This window comes from Tympanuchus pallidicinctus, unplaced genomic scaffold, assembly GCF_026119805.1.
Source record: "Tympanuchus pallidicinctus isolate F22 unplaced genomic scaffold, pur_lepc_1.0 scaffold11, whole genome shotgun sequence".
NCBI lineage: Eukaryota > Metazoa > Chordata > Aves > Galliformes > Phasianidae > Tympanuchus > Tympanuchus pallidicinctus.
In genome coordinates, this window is record NW_026294627.1 from 4,403,623 (window position 1) to 4,426,183 (window position 22,561).

The 22,561-nt window shown below is 38.3% G+C and overlaps 1 protein-coding gene across 18 annotated transcripts in view; it reads left to right on the top strand.

The window, feature by feature from the left end:
• The window catches only part of DLG2 (discs large MAGUK scaffold protein 2), a 986,929-nt gene that overhangs the window by 366,522 nt on the left and 597,846 nt on the right, over window positions 1–22,561 (top strand). The window lies entirely within an intron of this gene.

Below are 22,561 nucleotides of genomic sequence, written 5' to 3' on the forward strand. Positions count from 1 at the left end.
CCACTCTTATTTCTAGACTTATTTTTGTTCAGATTTTTTGGGTCCAGAAATGAATATATGGGAAAATACAGTGTATTTATAGTTATATTGACTGCTGTGATCCCTCTGTAGAGACTGATATATTGTATAGGGCTCTGGAACTCTCTGAAAGAGTTTTCTGCCTATTCACAGACAATCAGCCGAGTAAGTCAGCTGGAACATTGCTGCCACTTGCTATGCATAACATTTGACAGTGGCACTGAGAAACCTATTTTCACCTATTCTTGTTAGGCCACAGCAGTGTTAAAATAAAAGTGCTCAGCAACTGGAGTTACAGAAGAGATGTAGGATTGCCACTGGCAAGAGGCTTTGAGTAAGATCAGTTGTGTCACAGAGATTTGTGCATTAGTGCACAGAATTCAAGGCAAGGAGAATATTCCTCCTGCATAGCATCGATGCAAGCTAGACATGGGGTAAGCCCAAGCAATTTCTGATGGCTGCATCTTTTTTTCTTTCTCTCCTTCAATTAAGCACTGTGTAACATCCTGCACTTAAACACTCTTACCTCAGGAATAGGAACAAGCCCTCCTCAGGTGTCCTTATCCATCACTAATGTGTGTGGGGCAAATATAAACTATACATTGATTTGACAGCTCACCAGTCTGGCATGTTCTGAGACCAAAGTAGCAAATTGCTTGGCTGTGCAAGGAAATCCTCACGGTTTTAAGAATATAGTAGATGCTCCTCTTCCCAGCTTATTCTGAATCACTGAAGAGAATTTCACTGATGAAGTACTCTGGCAGAGAGTAGACTATGACTTCTTGTGTGCTTCTGAGTTTGTCTTGAACTGTGTGATTGCTGCAGAAGTCAATATCACAAGATACAATGACCAAAGACTAAGGAGAGGCAATAGGCAGCACCAGGAAAAGCCTGCTTGAGCAAGGAGTTGGACTTGATCCCCAGAGGTTCCTTCCAACCCCTACAATTCTGTGGTGCTATGATTCAGGTGGGAGAAACAGAGAAAAGGCATGAATGAGGACAAGGCAGAGAGAGCAGCTCAGGCTCTTGGGGAGAAAGCAGTGGACTAGAACTGAAGCAAGGGTCTTGGAGGCACCAGCAGAAAAGAAAAAAAAAAAAACAAAAAAAAACCACCAACGAGATATGGCGAGTTTGAAAAGGAGACAAAAAACCCAAAAAGTTAGATTCTGAATCCTCTGAAATGAAAATCCCATTTCCTCAATCAAGAAGGAGAGAAGTCACAGGAAGGCAGACAAGCGTTGCTGTCAGAAATTGGCACTGGCCAATGTCTGGGCAGTCAATGCTCAGGCATTTTCTAGACGCATCAAGATCAGATGTTATAAATATTCCTGCTTGTGTGAAAATACTGTGTCTCATCTTTTGCCACTGTCCTACCCACGAGCTGCCTGTACATTGTGGAGGAGATAGGAGACTCGTAGGAGATTCCCTGGGATACTACACTATAGGAAATGTGCAGATCCCAGAAATTAAGAATACAACACAGAAAGTTCTGTGCTTTTTACTGAACATTTGTATTTTGAAAAGTTTATAAACTGAAAGAATCTGCTGTTGCAAGCAGGATATTCAATATCTGTATAATTAAAACCATTGGAAATTTTTTATATTTTGTCAAAACATCTGTTTCTGGCAGCTGTCAAAAGCTGGACATTGGTCTGCATGGCTCATGATGCTTTCTGTGCATGCTTCTGCTGGTAGCACAGCAATGACATCTAATTTTCATCACTCCAGGTCACTTAAAATTCACCTGAAGGGGGTAATGAATACCCTCCATATTGTAACTTTGAACATATAGCCATGCTGGGAAAAATTGATTTCTTTTTTAAGCTCTTAATATAGCGGAGTTGATTGTCATGATTACACAAGCACTGAAGCACTGCATAACTGAAGCACTAAATATGACAATAAAGTATACCTATGGAAAAAGTAGAGCAGGAGGCATGGAGCTAAAGGTTACTTAGGTCCCCAAGAAGGAGAAGTTTAAAGAGTGCTCAGACATTCAATTTTTAATTTATTTACTTTTTGTTATTGTTGTTGAAAGCTATATTTATTGGTAACATAAAATGAGATTTTAAAATATAAATATATAAATACTGGAATAAATTGATACAATGTAGTGTAAGCTGTTTGATTTTACAAATTAGTTATTGATTGAGAGCATGTTAAACATAGACATTCATCTTACCTGTAATAGATGTCAAAGAAAAAGAATGGTGATAAAGAAGTGTTGTATAAATAAATTCAAGTAATAATAGCAACAAAACTGAAAACTGTCACTGAACAGTATTCTCCTGATCTTTGAAAAGTAGCTTTTATGTTTCATATGTAGCTGTCTGAAATATTCTCATTATTAAAATATAGGTATTTATCATTTTCATCTTTCTGATTATATTTCATCTTTAAGCTTTTGATATAGTATTGGTGATCACTAGGAAGTGGATTTTTCAAGAGAGCCTTCTTGAGGGTTATGTTGAATGCAATGGAAACCTGAATAGGAATTAAAATTTGTGATGGGACTTCCTCTGACTCCCTTTTACAGTTTACAGTCTGTAATCCCAGAAGATATTTCACAGAATTTAGTAAGGAATTTTGGGCTATTCTTTTGAGTCAGTAGGCTCTTGTGTGAAAAGAACCATTATAAATTCTGAGGATGGCCCTCCTCAAATCCTATCAAATTTTTATTTGGCCAGAAATCAGCCTTTCTAGTTTTGGTGAAGTGTCTGAATCTGTGTTGAACTGAAATTCTTGTTTTTCAATTTTTCCTCAAACTGATGTTGCTGAAACCTTGATTCTGAGATTCCTGACACATTATTTTAGGGAGATTTCCTTCAGGAAATGCTCACAGCTGTTTAATGTAATTAAGATAGAATATGCCAAATATGAGTTTTCAGAAAGATGTAAGCTGATGTCAGCACTGAAGTTCACTGATGAATCACCTGGAGGCTCCGTATTTGTGGTAAGCATGATAGAGTGTGAGTCAATAGACAGCTGTCTGCAGAAGACATTGTAGACACACATAAGGCCACTTGCTTTGCAAGATATGCTCTCATCTCCTGTGGAAATAGACTTGTAACTAAAGTACCTGAGACAGCTGCAAGATTTGTGGGGATATGCCTATATTGCTAAATAAAAGAGAATAGATAGTTTGGGTCCTTGGCAGTGTTTTGGGATGCTACAATGCTTTTTGAATCATGGAATCAAAGATTCATTAGAATTGGAAAAGACCACTAAGATCATCTAGTCCAACAGTCAACTCATCACCTCCATGTCCACTAAACCATGTTCCTCAGTGCCAAATCTCCATGTTTCTTGAACACCTCCAGGGACTGTAACCTTGCCATGATTCACTGCAGGGACTCTTTACAAGAGAAAACAGATAAGGCTGAATCTGGGTAGATGACTTTTAGCCCACAGCCTCTCCTTCAACCCTATCCCATCAGCCTCTGTGTCTGCAAACATCCCAATCCCTTGTCTTTATATAATATTTGAAAGCCTACAGCACAGCTCCTCAGTTTTGTTTAATGAAATTGCTACTTTAGTACCAATGTGGACTCAAATCTCTCTGAACCACTTGGCCTGGAACCAAGAAGCAGGCAGGAAAGTTGATGTATTTAGTGGATGTGGTTTAAGGGTCTCAGTTGTGATTCCACGATGGAGACATTGGAAAACCTAAATAAATAAGGCAGAGATCATAAAAGTTGTGGCAGGCTTGTTTTTTCTGGACCTACTACCACCACACCAGTAACAGTCCACCTGGAAGCAGCTAGTCCTTCACCTATGTATATTCCTATAGTGCTCCAAACCCAAATCTGTAAGAAACCTGCCTTGGACTCAACAAAAGACAAGAGTCTGTCTTCAGCATACAGGGGTACTTCACCCTCCAAAGCCAAGGGATTGTAATTCTTTACTCAGAGGATGGTGAGGAACAGGAACAGGCTACCCAGGGAAGCTATGAAAGGCCCATCCCTGGAGTTATTCAAGGTCAGGTTGGATGAGGCCCTGGAAACCTGGTCTAGCGGCTGGCCATCCTGCCCAGGGAATTGCATCTGGATAGTCCTTAAGGTCCCTTCAAACCCAAGCCATTCAGTGATTCTATACTATAATCTACATTGATACTTTATCAACTGTAGATCTTTCCAGTCAGGCAGAAATTTGAATTCAGTGAATTAGAAACATGCATAGGTGTTTAAATTAGTAATGCATGCTGTCTGCCAGATTCTAAGCCTAGTATATAACTTTTAAAAACAACCTGTTAACATACGTTGAAGCTTAATGAACTTAGAATTTAGATTTATTCTGAGGCTTTATCAGCTGGCAGTGGGATGAAATTCTTGAGGAGGAACACCCCAGTCTCTATTAAGCATAGTTCCATCACATCGCAATCAGTCTTATAAAACATTGAGAAAACAGTCACTGTCATAAAGGAATCTGTGGCCTCAATTTAGGCCAGGGAGCCTGGAATTCCTATTTTCTGTTTCTGATTCACCCAGGATTCCTGCTGTGGCTTGGGGCAAATTGCATCTCCTTCTAGAAAATTGAGTTGGTAATACCTACTTCAGAGGAGTATTGAGAAGTAATAATTACTGCATATATGCAGCACTGAAATGAAATGAGCAGTGTAAGTACAATGCACCATGGGTTTTAAGGAACAACCTAAAGCCACAATGAGACAGAGATGGGGGAGGACACTTGCAATGATGTACAAGAGAATCAAAGCATTTCTTCCTACTTTTTCTGATTCCAGTCTGCTCCCCACAGTATTTTATCTATAACTTGAAGTATTATTGTTTATATTTTTATAAAGTTCTTCCTCCATTTCTGAGATTTCACATCCGAATTTTTGCCTATAGCAAATTGTCATGCTTCATTTGCAAGCCCCAGGAAAAGTGGATTCGAAATGAAGGTGCTGATAGGCTCTAATCTCCATCCATTCAAGTGGCATTACATACATAAAGTTGTTGGAGGAAAGAAGCACTTTTTTGGGGCTCTGGTTCTTTGACTTTTAATTTTGTGAAGTTTGTTTAATAATAGCCATAGGATGATATGTGAGGCAGAAATGAAGTAAAGACATCATTCTAATCCTAAAGCAAGGAGGCAAATTAGTAACTGCTTTGCACATATTTCGTGTCTCTTGGAGAGCCTGGTCAGGTTCATAGTTTGAAGGGGCATTCAGCTCAGTTTGGAGGTCCATGTAAATGTTTTAAGCTTTGAATTAAATCTAGATACTACAACTGACTATAAATTCAGGAAAAACATTACAGTACTATGAAACCCAGAACACAGAAATCAGTAAAACTGACTGAAAGATTTTTCATTACTGTTAGTAGCTCTGTCAGAGCACAAGTTTTATGAGGAGCAGCTGAGAAAACTGGGGTTTTCTAGTATGGAGAAGAGGATGCTCAGGGGAGATTTTATCACTCCCTACAATGCCCTGAAAGGATGTTGAGGAGAGGTGGGAATTGGCCTCTTCTCCCAAGTAGCAGAGACAGGACAAGAAGTTATTGCTTCATGATGCAGCAGGGGACTTCCAGGCTGAATATTAGGAAAAATTACTTGGTAGGTGTCTGTGAGGCATTGGCACAGTCTGCCTAGAGCAGTGGTAAAGTCAGCATTTCTGGAGGAGCTTAAGAAATGTAGAAGTGTGGTAATGAGGGAAATGGTTAGTGGGCATGGTGGGAATGGATAATGTTAGAGGTCTTTTCAATCTTAATCATTCTACATTGTTGTTTTTTATGGTACCTATAAAATAAATAAAATCCATTCTGTTTCTACTAATTACATTCACTTGTCTATGTTAGTGTTTGTACTTGGATTTCCAATCATTGGCTGAAATAAGATTATAGATTAGCAGGATGGGAAATAAACACAGCATCATAAGAAAGCATACTACGTTTTAGCACTGGCAAAATTAGCTGATGACAAATACTTCAGTAGTTTGGAATATAAAATAACCAGGACAATATGTTTTCATAGGACGTAGTGATACACTCTGATGTATGGCGATACACTCTGAAATATGTATTCCCTCCCAGAACAATTAATAAAAGCTCAGGGGAGGAGGAGGAGAGCAGAGAAGGGAGAAAAAATGACCTAGAAAATACATTTGAGGATCTAATTTTGTGCATCTATACGCACTACAGACACCCTTGTTGCACCTTCTCCTTTAAAGCCCTGGTGTTTTGCACTCTTTAATATATGCACCAACCCCTACATGATTTGCAAGCATGCTGCTCTTTAATTTTACTGCATTAAGGATATGTCTTTCCATTGTTTTCATGCTTGTAGCTTTGAAAGATGTTGGGATCCAGCAGAGAAAGAGGAAAGTATGATTTTGTGAGATATCTTGAGATGACTGGAAGATTTCTGATTATGAAAAAGGAGCTTTTGTATTAAAACTATTATTATCGTAAGATTACTGATCTTCACACTTGCTTCTTCAGGTCGGGTTGGCACATCTTTTGGTACAAAGGATTGCTGTCTCTCATAGATCTGTGAGTTGAACCCTAAAGAGGAGTTGGCTTCCAGAAACAGTGTTAATTTGTCATCGTGCTCGAGAGTGGCACCTTTTCATAGAGAACTAGCCACTTCTACTTTCCAGTGTGATGGAATGAAAAAGTTGGAGATGCCAAGAAGCTGCTCTCAAACTAATCCTCATTCTGTCTGCAAGCACCAGATATCTCCTGGCTATTTGTATTCACCGGGAGGGACAGTATAGGTCTCCAGGGGTTAATAAAGTTTCTGTTAGTAAATAAGAATTAGTTGTTCTATAGTCTGATGATATTTCCTCCATCATCTTCAGTTTATTCATAAAAAGAGCTCAGATAGAATGGGGTCAGCTCATGTTATGAGAATGTGTACAAAGTAATCACAGAATCATAGAAATGTTGATTGGAAAGGACCTCTATAAGTCACCTCATCCAATTTCCACAGAAAGGAGGAGGAATTTAGCATGCAACCATACAGCTCACTTTGCAGTAGGGACAGTGTGGGTTTTAGCAGTTCTAAGTGAAATACTGCTTCAGTTGAAACAGAAGGAAATTCAGGAAGCATAATCCAGGGTTTAAAATAAGAGAAAGGAGGGTAAGTGTTCAGAGTGTTACCTTCTGTTCCTCTATTGATTCCACAGAAGATTTACTGAGAATCAATGTAACACCTTTTGATAAAATAGAAAGGAGCAAGGATTGTAGGGGCTACTGTTCCTGGGGTTAGTTTTTTTAACTTTTTTGGGTTAGTGAAACAGAAAGAAAAGCTCTGGCAGAGCTTGTAAGACTTTAACATTATCACTGAAAGTACTTACATACCTGTTACTTTTGAATGAAATTAAGCATCTTTGGATTTGTCCTTGAAGTACTATGCTTCCTCTGGTGCTTCCCTTGTTCAGCTCTGCATCTTATTTCTTTTTTTGTTTGTTTGTTTGGTTGGTTGGTTTTCTTTTCAAATACATATATTTGCTTTTTTTCCTGCTACTGGATCTTACTTAGAATTCACATTTAGATTCCAGGTCAGTGGATGTGGTTGGGGAGGAAAATAAAGTTTACAGAGAATTTCTGGAGTAAATGGTGGACAGGAATAGAAAAAAGTGTGCATAGCCTCTCATGTGTACATGCATCCATATGAACAGGGCATTAAGTTCTACACTTACCTGCTACATTAGCAATACTCCCACTCTTAAATTTTCAAAATTTGGTGACTGTAGGCCCTGGATGAGATGGTGGGTGGGAGCAGAGGAATGTCTGTTTAAGGCTGTAAAGCTGCATTTGAAAGTGTCAGAAAAGTTTGTGATAGCAGAAGTCTATTTTGCCTTATATAGAACATGCAAGTTAACAAGTCACTGAGGTTTTTTTTTTTTTTTTTTTTTTTTTTTTTTTTTTTTATGCAAGAGAAGTAAAACAGAACTTTGAATGGTACAATAAATAACAACACAATTTGTTGTCAAAATCTCTAATAAGTAACATCCCACCAGTGTACTTGAAACATCTCTTTTTAAACTTTTATATCCTTGAATCAAGAACTAGTAAAATTCAAATAACCTAAGAAAGGAAAAAGGGGCAGTTTTCACTTGGAATCTACTAACTGATTTCATAGAAACATAGAATTTCCTGAGTTGGAAGGAACCCCTAAAGATCAAGTCCAACTCCTTGCTTCACTCAGGACCACTCAAAAATCAGTGAGAGTGTCGTCCAAAAACCCTTGAACTCTGCCAGCTTGAGGCAATGCCCAGTGCCCTGAGTAACCTGTCCCATGCACACCACACTCTGCTGTGGAATCCAACCTGAATCTCCCATCGCAGCTTCATTGCATCCCCTTGGGTTCTATAGCTCATCACCAAAGAATGAGTATCAGTGCTTGTCCCTCTACTCTACCTTTTGAGGAAGTCATAGGCTGCCACTCAATCTCCTCTTCTCTGGGCTGAACCAGCCAAAGGACTTCAGTTGTTCCTCATATATCTTCCCCTCTAGAACCTTCACTATCTTTGTAACCTTGTTATTTTTCTGGTGAAAAATGGTGAAAAATATATTGTAGTGATATGCCTCTATGTGTCATCAATTTGGTTAAACTGCATAAACAGCTGATGTAAATATCAAGACATTTATTGTGATGCCTATTCTTTGGTGTATTGTAGCTTCAGGATTTAGGGTCAGGGCTTTTTATTGAAGTGCTTGTGTACAAATTTTCCTTAGACCTTAGTAAGAGCTGGTAGTTAAAGAACTGTGACTTTTCTCACCAAAATGGTTATTTGAAAATATTGTTTCCATTTAAAAGAGTGCATGAGTCCGGAATATTTTATTCCCTTACTTTTCCTGTTATGCTTAGATACACAAGACAAAATTTGCAGAATTCATCAAATGAATATAAAATATGTGGAACTGTAAATTTGATCCATTAGTTTCTCATGAATTTGATTTGGATTTAGGGCCAACAAATGTTGGCACAAAATTTACCAAGGGGGACGAAAGTAGTCATGTATTAGATTGCTTTTTTGAGTACAAGACAAAGCATGTAAAAGTGATAAGTTAGAGTAAACACTGCATTTTTTTTGCTGTTCTTTAGTTATTGTATTGTTATTTTCTGTAAGTAAATAAAACTATTGATAATCTTTGTTCATTAACTACAAGCCAAAATTAATTTTCTTGGCATGATGTATATAGAATTGTTTTTGTGTTGCTTTGGTTGTTTTTTTTTTATTATTTTTTCCCATGTTAAAAAGAAAGTGTGTACTGGAAGTATAAGGGAATAATGTAGCTGTAGCATGACATAAGAGAAGGAGCTGAAAACTAGAAAGAGCTGAGCAGTTTCTAGCCTTGTCACTCTGCAAATTACATTTTCTCTACATAAAGCTTTGAAAATGAACTTCTCCACTTCATAATGATGTTTTTCAGCCTATAGTGTATACGCATAACAATTTTGTATATGACACATGCCAATATAATGACGTCTAAAGTTATGACACTATTCCTGAAAGAGTGAGACCTTGTAAGCATATGCCATCCTTACAGGTTAGCAGATGAGATCCTAAAAGAAGGGCAAAGCTCTTTATTTGTTCCTAGTTTGATATAAATATACAATAAATGTTACACACATGAGCAGAGAACCCTGAGACCTTGGCATCTTTGTAGTTGGAAGCAACTGGTCTTCTAGTGCGGGTTGCCTTCTTTAATTGTTTTTCGCTTCCTCTCTCCTCCTATGTCTGCTCAGATGGCATTGAAGAAGGAGCTGTCTTAAACTGCTCAGCTTTTTCAATCCACAAGACCTGATCTGTTGAGACTTAGAATGAAGTAAAAAAGTAGCTTCCCCCCATCACTTATCAAGAGGGACTTTGACTTATTCAAAAACAAGAGATCTGTAATGTTGTCAAACTTCTCACAAATCTTCCAGTCATAGAAGTTAGGGAGATCTTCAGTGGGCATTGCATACAGGGAGAAATAAGAAATTAGGGTGATGCCTATAGTTTGGATTAACTTTCTGTTGATTTAACCTGAGAATAGAGAGTTTGGTTGGATTTGGGAATCTGAAAGCTTGGTGCCAGTTTCTCAATGAGAAGACTAACGCCTGTCTTTTTGTTTGTTTGTTTCTCTGTTTGTTTTGTGTGCATATGTGTGTATGCTTGTTTTGTTTTTCTGGAATTTATTCTATCAGGTATTTTTTCTTGTATTTGGAAAAACAAGAATGTATTGGACAATACTGATGAAATTAGAAAATGCTGAATGTTGCTGTTGTATGTGGGATTTACTTGTCCCCCAACCAACACCTCACCCACCCCCTCCCTTATCTTAAGAAGCTACACATCTTTACTTTTATCTCAGTAAAAATGAAACAGAATAAAGTTGACAACAGCTTTCACCTGTGCTCTGCTGTTTCACTTCCTAGAGATGCACTGTATCCTTTTCAAACTAAATGAGTCCCCCTCTCTAGAAAGATTTGCAGCAGATTTGAAAACTAAGTAGTCGGTGACATTTTCCTGTCCTCAGCCTGTGATGAAGTAGTAACCTATCCTCTTGCACATCCACTTGATTTTCTGAGGGCTTCAATTGGATACTCAAAAGCTGTAGAGCCATTGATCATCATTTGACTTATTGTGAGTAAAATCATATTTGTTTGTATTGTATCCTTCAAACAGATGAGCTGAGCAGTCGTGTGTGGCTGTTTACTCTTCTTTGTATAAAAGATTAACCCTTGCCTCAAGGAGGGATTAAAGCTCCGAATTCTTCTCCTAGCCCTCCCTAAGAATTCTTTTGTGGTTTATGTGTATGACCTGTTACTATAAATACATGTAAAGTATTGTATTATTTAATGCTACTATCTAGTCCTATTTTCAGCACCATGATTGATGCATGCTGACAATTCAGTTTTATGCTGATTTCTCCAAAAGCAGTAGCACTGCTGCCATTGTGTGGGCACCCAGCTGGGGTTGCATTAAGCAGGCAATCTACTGCAAAAATATTCTTACAGTCGAGCAAGTGATAGAGGTAGGAACAAAAGAAACATAGGTCTAAATGTTGAATTTCTGACAACACCTTTTTTTTTCCCCAAGCTTCTAGGCTTCAGCATCCTCACTACTAAGAAAAAAAAATGCTGATTATCCCTTTAAGGGTAAAGCACTAATATACAAGATCCAATTACCTCTGTCTAAGCTGATACGCCTACAGCACTTTTTACATAACCCAAACACTTGAGTTCCAATTATACAATTATATTTTAACATGTATTAAGTACTATTCCTTTAGGGAGGAGACTAGTGAATATTTTAACTAAGCTCCTTCCTCAGTGCAGACTTATATTGTAGGGTCTCTGTTCACTACAGTACCAAATACATGTTTTTTTTTATCTCAGTTCTTATCCTCTTGAGTACACCAGCTGGCTCTTCAGAAAACACATTTTCTATGTCTGCAGTATTGACAGCAGTACTTGTACATTTCACAACTGTAGAGCATAAAGCTAATGTTGTTGGGGTCAGTAGCTGCGCTTTAGCTGCAATTAGATCAATAATGTGCCAGTATCTCTTCTTTGAGTGCAATCTATGGCAAGATCCAAGCCTCTAGAGGAAGCAACATGCTCAACAGTGGAGAAAAGGCTGGATAGTTTGTTTTTCATTTGGTTTGCTGTTCTTTCTTTTATCCACTATGCCTTTTTCTGGTGATTGATAGTACAGAAAACTGAATTTCCCTTTAAAGTCATTGAACTATATAATCATCAAGTTTGGAGAAAATTTCAAGATCACCAACTCCAACCATCAAACTGACCTACTGAGCCTCATCACTAAACCAAGTCCCTTAGAGCTACGTCTACGTGTCTCATAAATTCATCCAGGGCTTGGATTTCTACGATTGCCCTGGGCAGCTGGTTCCAGTGCTTGATCACTCTATATGAAGAAATTCTTCCTAATGTCCAATCTAAACCTCACCTTGGCACAAGTTAAGACTATTTCCTCCCTTTCCTTACTTCCAATCTCTTGTCACCTGAGAAAAGAGACTGACACCTCTTTGTTGCAACTTCCTTTCAGGTAACTGTAGAGAGTGATGGGGTTTCCCCTTGGCCTCCTCTTCTCCATACTTTTCACTTTAGTGAAAAGGCAGGTGACTCCAACGACCACTATGATTTTCTAGTATCTTCATGAAAATTCTGTAATGCCCAAGAGCCCTGGTCTGCAGGGAGGACTTTTGAGGAAGACTATTTGCTGCACACTTTTAATCATTCCCATCAATGAGGTTTGTAGGTCAGCACCTCTAAAAACCCAGAGCCTAAGTTTAGGCTGAGGAGCCTGAATGTACTGCTACACTCAGAAGTATCTTGAGGTTTCTTAACATACAAAGAAAACTGGTACTTGGCCTGAAAGGGCATGGGAAAAAAAAAAGAAAAGAAAAGAAAAAAGGAGTGGAGGACAATAGTGACAAGCAAGGCTAGGTATTGCTAATGCTTCTTGTGTAGATTAGTTAGTGTGTGTGACAATGGCTGCTTGTGAAGGGGAAGCATCAGGGTTCTGCTTCTTCCTAACCCTCAACATCACCCCATGTCAGAAACTGGCATAATCTAGGTTGCAGTCGCATAGCTTGTGCTGAGTTCAGTGGTGCTTCAGAGGTTACCTTATCAGCAGCTGAAACACCTGGTGTAAAATTGACACAGCTGTTTCAATACCATATGTAGTTATTCCTGTATAATTAATTGTGCGTGAAATATCCCATTAGAACAAGTTTTGAAACTACTGAATAAAGTTATTGCATTGGGCTCTAATATTCACCTATCAAATAAACTGCTTCCAAAACACCTAAAGAAAATGTGAACACAATAAATTACAAAGTAAAAATGAGGTATTGAAAGCTAGATATGTGCTATTTTAATTAATAATAATTATTATAATTTTAAGTGTATTTTTAAAACCCCAAAATCTGGAGGTAATGTTCCCATGGCAACCTTAGCTCTATCTCCCATGTGCAGTGGATGTGTATTTGTGTTTGTATAAAAGGATCATTCACTACCATGGTTGTGTTCAGAGTGATTTAGGACTTGCCAATCAGCAACCTGTTAATCAGACCAGAAATCTCATATTTAAAAATGGTTTATTTCTCATATTTCCCTAGCCAAGTGTTGCAGTGTAGAGTTGATGCTGAATTTCTGTCCAGTCTGATAAGTACTCATGCTAAGACAGTATGTCTGAACAATCCATATCTTGTCATAAATCTATCACTTTTCAAATTTAGCTACTCTCGATGACAGACACCCTGCAGTCATGTATGCCACGAGTTAGTAGTTGAAATTGACATCCTTTTTTTTTTTTTTTTTCAGATGAGCTCACTATATCAAACACTTTCTTATATGCACACCACACTTTGAGCCAGTCAAGGCACGCTTAATATTGTAAAGTTGATTTCAATCATGATTGTTTTTTTAGAAGAGTTGGGCATCATTTGCCTATCTGCCAGGGATTATGAAGGACACAGTAGTCTGATGACACAGCTGAATTGTCTCTAGTCCTCCCATATCACCTTAATGAATGGCATTTCCAGCACACAGTCTCATGCAATGTTCTATCCCTTAATTTCTTCATCTGCATCTCCCAAATCTCCCATAATTAAGTTTCTCCAAAAGGTACACATCAGTCATGAGAAAATGTCTCTCAGAAATGCAGTTCTTAGCAAGCCAAATGGACTGATGACTGGTGTTCAGCAGGGGAGTTGGAGCTCAAGTATCTTGAAGATTCCTTACAACCTAAGGCATTCCATGTCCAATAATTGTATGATTTTATGACTAGGAAGAAGGAGGTGTTTACAGCTGATGCAGGGAGAGACCAGCAGCTATATGGCATTCAAGCTATTTTGTTCAGGCAGAGTGAATGAGGGAAAGTGATGTAAAAAAAGCATATACTATGCTCTTGTGAAATGTGCCTAGATGGTAAAGGCATTAAAGAATACTGTTCGTCTTTATTGCTGTCATGAGATTCAGTGAATGACACATTCACTGTAGTAATCTTTACAAGTATTATGTAAAGTACTCCTTCGAAATATAGCTTTTTTTTTTCTCTCTCTTTTTTCTTTTTTTCTTTTCTTTTGCCATGGTTGCCCTGTAACTATTTTCAGTGACATAATTCTTAAGGGAACTGGTTCAGAAAGAGGATTAATACTTCAGAGGACAAACTGAGGGTGTCTTATTTTTCTTATACAAATAAATACACATCTCTGAATCCTTTGAATATGAACATATTCTTGCTGAGCTGTTGTATACAATCGATGCAAAAACATAATATAAGCATAATGTTTGAATAAATATATTCTCAGCAGACTCAGAAAGTAATAAGAAGATTTGCAGACTATCAAAATCTGAAAGCTATAAACCTAAAGACAGAGGAAATAAGAATCCAGTGTATTTAAGACCTCTGTGCATGCAAAGGAGATATAAGCATTAACTCACCAAGAATTCATCTAAAGAGAATTGAGAAATATTGGGAAGGAAACTTCATAAAAATTCTATTCTGTTGTCATTTGAGACATTAAATGTTAGAACAATTAGATTTAGGACAGCCTTTAAACAGTGGCTCTCTTAAATTTAGGAAAGCTGGAGCTACTGAGATAGAGCAATTATTTCTATTTAAATTGATATATTTTTTCCTATGAGTCATGAGGTCAAAGTTTAATGCTCAGCATGCTGCTAAATTTAAACAACACAAAGATTTCCTGCCAATGCATTTCTGAATTTGTGTATCTTATTTATTTAGATATAGCACAAAAGCTAAAATGGATATCTATGCCCTTGAAGGCACCCAAAAATACAGCAGTTATAGTCCCCAAGTGTCTTTCATTGTAATTATATTTCTTTTGCCTATAGTAACATTTGCTTTATTTTCTTATAAAGAATGCTTCAAAATTTAGTGTTAAAAAGGTAAGATGTATTTGAAATGGTTCTTATGACAGATCTCATTGCAATTAGTTCTCTCTGAGATATCCAGTGCATGTCTCTGTGTTCACATGAGTAAGACAGCCACTGGGTCATAGGAGGTAACATCAGATTTCTTTCATTATTTCCAGCTAGCTTAAGCAAGTTGTAATCTAAAGATGACCTCTCACAAGTGCTGTTGATCTAAGGGATTGCTGAGTATGGTTTATAGAAAGATTTAAAAGGAACAGAGAAAATACACAAAAGAGAAGTATGAAGCACTTCAAAGCCGGCTTTACTAGGAATGAAATTCTCCAGGAAGGTGAAAGACACTGAAAACAACACCTCTAGTTTTGCAGGTAGTGAATGCCAACAAAGGGCAGCTTTTCTTACAATACCTGGTTTTGAAATACTTGATACGTTTGATAGTTTTCATTGCCTCAGGCAAAGAGACTATAAAACTGAAGTAATTTTTCAATAAAATCAATAAAATAAAAAAAAAATCAATATTGAGGAATGGTTTACATTCCATAAGCCTTCTGTATCAACTGTAGTTTTAATCAGAGATATAAAAGACTGAAGAAACTGTGAGCGAAGAGCCACTTAGCATTGCTGGAGGATTGTCTGAGATGACGACCATGTCCAAACATGTTCAAAGAGATGCAAGTGTAGTCTGCTGTGCAGCCTACTCTGCTGATCTTTCACATGTGCGGTGGACACATGATGGTGTATTTTGTATTGTACCCAGTATTTGGTTTCTCACAGTCATTCAACTACAGCTCTTCCAAAAGCACATCAAATCTTCCTGTATCAAAAAGTAGTGGAGAAGAGATTCTTATCCCAAGAAAGGTCATGTCAGTGAGAGGGTAAACAAAACCTCTGGGAATGTCACTAAGAGTCCTATAAAGAAAAAAATGTAAGGATTTGACTAATCACAGAATCACCAAATCATCAAGGCTGGAAAAGACCTCCAAGATCATCCAGTCCAACCATCTGCCTGCCGCCAATATTTCTCCACACTAAACCATGCTCCTTACTAAAACAACTAAATATTTCTAGAACACCTCCACGAATGTTGTCTAAACCACCTCTAATGGTGTTTAAACCATAAACAGCCCATTCCAGTGCCTTAGCACTCTTTCAGAGAAGATTTTTTTCGTTATATCCGAACTGAATCTCCCCTGATGAGGCCATTGCCTCTCATCCTATTGCTAGTTAGCAAGAGAAGAGGCTGACCCCCACCTCTCCTCACTACAGCCTTGTTTCAGGGAGCTGTAGAGAGTGATAACATCTCCCCTAAGCCTCCTCTTCTCCAGACTAAACAATTCCAGTTCCCTCAGCTGTTCCCCATAAAACTTGTGCTCCAGACCCCTCACAGCTTTGCTGCCCTTTTCTGGACACACTCCAGGGCCTCAATGTCTTTCTTGTAGTGAGGGGCCCAAAACTGAACACAGCACTCAAGGAACAGCCTCACCAGAGCTTAGTACAGAGGGATGATCATTTTTCTGCTCCTGCTGGCAACGCTATTTCTGATACAAGCCAGGATGCCATCATTCTTGGCCACCTTGGCGTACCACTGGCCCACGTTTAGCTGAACATTGACCAACACTTCCAGGTCTTGTTCTTCCACACAGTCTTCCAGCCACCCTGCCCCAAGCCTGTAGCATTGCCTGGTGTTGTTGTGGCCAAAGCTGAAGACCTGAACTTGGTCTTGTTGAATCATAGAATCACTCAGGTTGGAAAAGACCTTAAAGATCATCAAGTCCAACCACAACTTAACCATACTACCCTAACTAACAGCCCTCCACTAAATCATGTTCCTGAGCACCAAATCCGAACGGTTTTTAAACACATTCAGGGATGGTGACTCAACCACCTCCCTGGGGAGCCTATTCCAGGGCTTAATAACCCTTTCTGTAAAAAAGTGTTTCCTGGTATCCAACCTAAACTTACCCTGGCACAACTTGAGGCCATTTCCCCTCGTCCTGTCACCAGTGAGAAGAGACCAACCCTTCTCTCACTGTAAGTACCTTTCGGATATTGGGAGAGAGCAATAAGGTCTTCCCTCAGCCTCCTTTTCCCCAGAATAAACAGCCCCAGTTCCTTCAGTCTCTCCTCATATGGCACATTCTCCATTGAAGATTCATCTCCAATATGTAACAGGAAAAATATATAGAGAAATGAAGGTTAGAGTGAACAACTCATGAGATATGATGAGAAAAAATTTGGCTTCAATTGGAGAGCAGTATTGCTGATAACCTTTCAGGATATGCCAGAAATACACCTTACATTATGCAAAAGAGACTCAATGTTGTTCAGGAAAAAAAAGGGGGGTGAGGGGTGGAAATAAAAAGCATTTACTGTTTCACATTTTAAAGTGGAAAAAAAGCACAAACCTATATATTTGTGCTTGACTATTAGCCTTACTTTATTAGTAGATGTTCCTGTGAAAGAGGACCTCATACATACCAATTCCATTTTTGATGTATGTAGTACAACTGGATGACTAATAAGCTGAGAAATGGCTACAGTTTACCAAGCCTGCGCTTAAGTAGTGTTCACTAAACATTACATCTAAATGAAAAGAATTTAAAAAACAAACAAACAAAACGACGACCAAAAACTCTACTGAGAAATTGATCAGACTGCGATATATATTCAGAACTTTTTGAAATCTCTCCACTGAAGTGAGGTTATCGTCACTGATAACTTCAACAGGAATCTGAAAAAATCAAACTTGCATTTCTGGAAACTACTCTTAAAGTCATAGTAGATTGATAAATGGTGGGAAAAAAAGATATAGCAAAGTGAATGACACAGGTAGAAGTCTTGGGTACTCTTACCTCAGATTTGTGTATTGTGTACCTCAGATAGTGGAGAGTGACTGGGTCTACACTGCTGTGCAGAAAGTCAGTTTGCTCTGACTTTCAGTCAGTTTGCTCATGTCCACACCACTTAAGTCTGGTCCCTTATAGAGTAGCTTTTTGGACTGGAAGAGATCATCTGTACTGATCCAAAACAGAGACAGACTTCCAGTAATGGTTAGCACTGAGGGCAGTGAGGGTCCTGTTTAAGCATGTTGCTCTGCTTCCTTTTTTCAGTATTACAGCTATTACAAAGAGTAGATGAAATATTATACAGCTAGCAAGTTAAGCTAACCAACACCAAAAGTAATATAATCAGGGAGCAACAAAAACAAGCAGTTTGACAACAGCAGTAAGGATATTTGAGGTGAGAACTTTTGGACTGAAGCAACTGCTCTAGAGATCTCCAAAGTAATTATACTCTACTTGTAAGGGTACTTATTACATTGACCAAAACTTCATGCGTTCATATAGCTGTGCCATTTAATTTTTGGGGTGGGAGTGAAATTGGGAGTGAAATGCTTAAACGGCTGTTTCCCAGGTAAGAGTAAGCTCTTTTTGCCTTGCAATCACGAGCAAGGTCTCTTGGAAGTTCACTGAACACCGACTGGTCACTGAATATCACACAGGCAACTGTCATCTGCATTAACTTCATCCATTTCATGAATGGGGGTTCAATGATAGGACTGAAGAGCAGTGTTTTTGCAATCGTTATTTCAAAATTTGTTTCTATAGAGAAAATTAAATGGAAAAAGAGATGCTTATAGCATGACAGCTTACAGACATGATTTTCTAGAGTAGCCTTGAAAAGTAATAGGCTGGTAACAGAACAAATGTATACTCTGTTCCCCATATTCTGTTCCCTGTGACATCTCAGGTCTTGTCTGATACAGATCATTCACTTGGTTCTTCATCTTTTTCTTCTTCCACTTCTATTCCCATTACCTCCAGCTCACCTAGGATAGCACTCAGCATATGCTGATACTACTAGAATCCCTGGTACATCTCTGCATGTAGATGTAAGCATTAAAGCGCAGGTCTGCACTGAGCTTCAGTATTCCTTGGACCCAGCACCACTCCTCTCCATGGTTTCTCACAAAGTGTTTGTGAAGCAATTGGCTTCACTGAAGATAAAAAACATAATTTTTTCTGGGCTTCCATCCCAGTGTAGATTTCTTCTTTCTCTCAACTCCACTCACTCTTTTGCAGCCTTCCAAATGTTCCAAATTTATTGCATGTCACAAATATTTGTGTCAGTCAAATATAATGATACGTGGTAAAAAATGCAGCTTTAACTTAGTCATAGCAGCCACTTTACAAAACCATTTTCTAGTGGCTTAGGAGATAACGCCAGAAGTGTTTTAAGCACAGACAGAAAAGCGGCTGCCTGTTCTCATGGGGCTTTGGAACTTCACTTTTTCTTCCAACCAACAGGGCATAAGGCACGGAGACAGTTAGATCCAAACTGCAGGAATCCTACATGTGGCACCCCATCCGCATTCCCACATCCAGATCAAGAATGAGAAACGAAGGCAATTCGTAACAGCTATTATGTAAAACATATGCACAAATTGAGGCATTGTGTACACTAGTGTAATTATCCATTGCTGACAATGACTGTGCTGGTGCTGAATGTGATTAACCTGCAAGCACAGCCAAGATCTATTCTTGTTTCAGAAAGGCCATGTTAAACCTGCCTGCTTGTAAAACTGTTCTCAGCACTGTTTTAATTGCACCCATTGCTGACACCCGTTGTCAATAACAAGCATTTTCTGCTGCTGTAGACAAGGGTAAAATGTAAGGATGTTGCAGTGAGCCAAAGCTTAAAGCCCTCTCTTAGCTCATATTCTTAGGATTTAAACTACTGGGAAAACTTTATGTCTCTGGCTATTTATTATTACATACATAATGTTCTTGGAAACCACTTCACATATAACAGCAGTTAAACCCATCTGCTGGTCTTGAATTTTCATTTCATTCACAAGCCTGCCTGCTTTAAAAGTATTTTTGGACTCATCACCAATGTGCTATCAAGCTTTTATTATTTTTCTACAAGTCAGTAAGAAGAAAGACTCAAATTTTAAAAGGAAGTTGTAGACTCCTGTATATTTTTAAACTTTTACTTGAAGTTTCTCTTCCCTTCATTATCTGACATGGTTGAAATTTGTGGTTTAAACGCAGTTAGTTGCCACAGAAGTCTATTACCCCATGCTAATGCTGGTTTTTGTGTGTCTTGTAATTGCACCTGCATAAATTCTGTAGAATTCATCTAACAGTTACACTGTTGGCATAAGGAACATTTAAACTAAACAGTGTTGGTTCAATCGGTATATTGAAGTTCCTGTAAGTGCAACAGTTTTTGCTTTATTTAGACACAGTAACACAATTTTCTTTACACACTTCTTCTCCCTGCATTCATGTTTCAATACTTCTTTTTGGCATAGCAATACTTCCGTGCCCTCTACATAAGATTAGCAGGAACTTCGTAGTTCCGTCAGATTTTTATATGATCTTCACTTTCTTCTTCTTCTTCTTCTTCTTCTTATTATTATTATTATTATTATTATTATTATTATTATTATTGTCAGAGAGAAAAATGTAGGGTTGGTTTGTTTTTTCAGTTTTCCTTGAGTAGATGATTTGTTCATACTCTCTGATGTTGTATGAAGGTACCTTTGTAGGACCAAGGGACCTCCCACTACTGTGTATGTGCCATTCGTTTTCCATGACAAGAAATGAATTCTTCCTTAATCCACAAATTAATGAAATTTTCCAGGCAGCCCGCTAAATATGAATATATATATAAGCTCTTCTAAAAATCGAATACTTGGACATTGAATCCAATTTCTCCTTAAGTCTTGTTTAAAACTTTGACTTTAAGGTGATTTATCCATTTATATTTAATATATACAAGAATTAGTATATTTCCATTGTCTATTATCAGATAGAGGATCTTCTTGGGGTTGAGATTCAGTTCTCTAAGCCAGGCATCTCCTACTGCTTCAGATATCCTCCAAGATCTGAGGTATTCACAGAACTTTTAAAAATGTCAGAGAGAAGCCCAGGGCCTTATGAATCATAGAATCATAAAATCACAGAATGGTTTGGGTTTGAAGAGACCTTAAAGCCCATCCAGTTCCAATGCTCTGCTGTGAGCTGGTTGCCCCCTACCAGCTTCCCAGGCAGCCCAGGGCCCATCCAACCTGGCCTTGAGTACCTAACGGGATGGGGCACCCACAGCTTCTCTGGGCATCCCATGCCAGTGCCTCACTACACTCTGAGTAAAGAATTTTTTCCTAACATCTGATCTAAATCTCCCCTCTTTCTTTTTGAAGCCATTTCCTATTGTCCTTTCACTATCAGGCTGTGTAAAAAGTCAGTGGCACTCCTGCATAGAAGCTTAAAGAACTGGAAGGCTACATTGAGTTCACCCCACAGCTTTCTCTTCTCCAAGCTCAACAAGCTCAGCTCCCACAGCCTTTCTTCAGAGAAGAGGTGCTCCAGCCCTCTGAAGTAATCCTTATGCAGCAGCAGCTGGAGACAAAGTGATAACTTCATGCATCTAATGGCAGTAGAAAAATGTTATTTGTGAAACTCACGCTCATCTTCAGGGTTGCCAGATTTGTAATATACGCTACAAAGCCTATAAATGTTGCTGTTTATGAATACTCCTTTACTTCCTTTTATTCATGAGTGCATTTTACAAAGAGGATTACATTTCTACACCATAATTCTTCTCCGTGCAATTTGTACAATACAGATTTGAAAACGCACACATATATGCCTTTTCCCATTGGCTGGCTATTATTCCTCTGGTTCCCAAATAAAACTGCTGAAATTACCAGGAAACCCAAAGTTCTGACTGATGAGAGCTATGGAATCATAGTATCAGGGGCTGAAAAGGCTTCGTTTCACTATTTCAGCATCATAGCAGTTACAGGCTTTTTTCACAGCAGCCAGTTTAGGATGGTATCTTGAGGTTCTGGCCTCAAGTTACCATCTTGAGGCAACTGATCACTATCTCCATGTAATATCCTGTCTTCAGTCTTTGCTATGGTGTGAATTCTAAATATCTCATTATTGTCTTTCTTCTTGTGCAGGTTTCCTTCATTTTTGTTCAGTACCTATCTTAGAACACAGTGTCCTCCAAATGATACAGTTCTGCTGTTTTCTCATAGTCAGTAATTACACTCAATAGTTATAATTCGCACCCTTATACACAGGAATGTTTTGAAGGAAAACTGTTTTGCAACAGAACTTCATTCTTGACTCCTTTTTAGAGAATGATCTCCATATAAACGTTCCTTTCTTTCTATTTTTATATCTGATATTTCTTTCTCCAGAGCAGTTCTCAGCACCCCATGAGCACTCCTACATTTAAGAGAATATGCATTACATTATGTGATAAGAAAAGTTACTCCAAGAAAAGTTATGTCAAAATATCCTGTCCAAATGAGTTTGATTGAATATTCAGATTTAAATCCATGCTGACCAAAGCAAGGTGCAAATGCATCCTCCAAAGATGATCCAGTACCTTTGAGCTCTGAACTATTAGCAGCAGCTTCCCATGTCTGAAAGGACTCTGTTCTTAGCCCACATCCAAGTGCTTCAGGTTTCACAGCATCACTATGAACGTCAGCTCTTAACAGTACTGTGTTATGACAGCAGTAATGCTTCAAATCAGAGCCAGAAGTCTCTTTTCCTTAGACTATATTTAACAATAAAATGTACACCTTTTTTTTTTTTTTTTTTTTTTTTTTTTTTTTTTAATTAGTAGCCATTCTTTATACTGACAGTGTCCTAAGACTTCCTTGAAT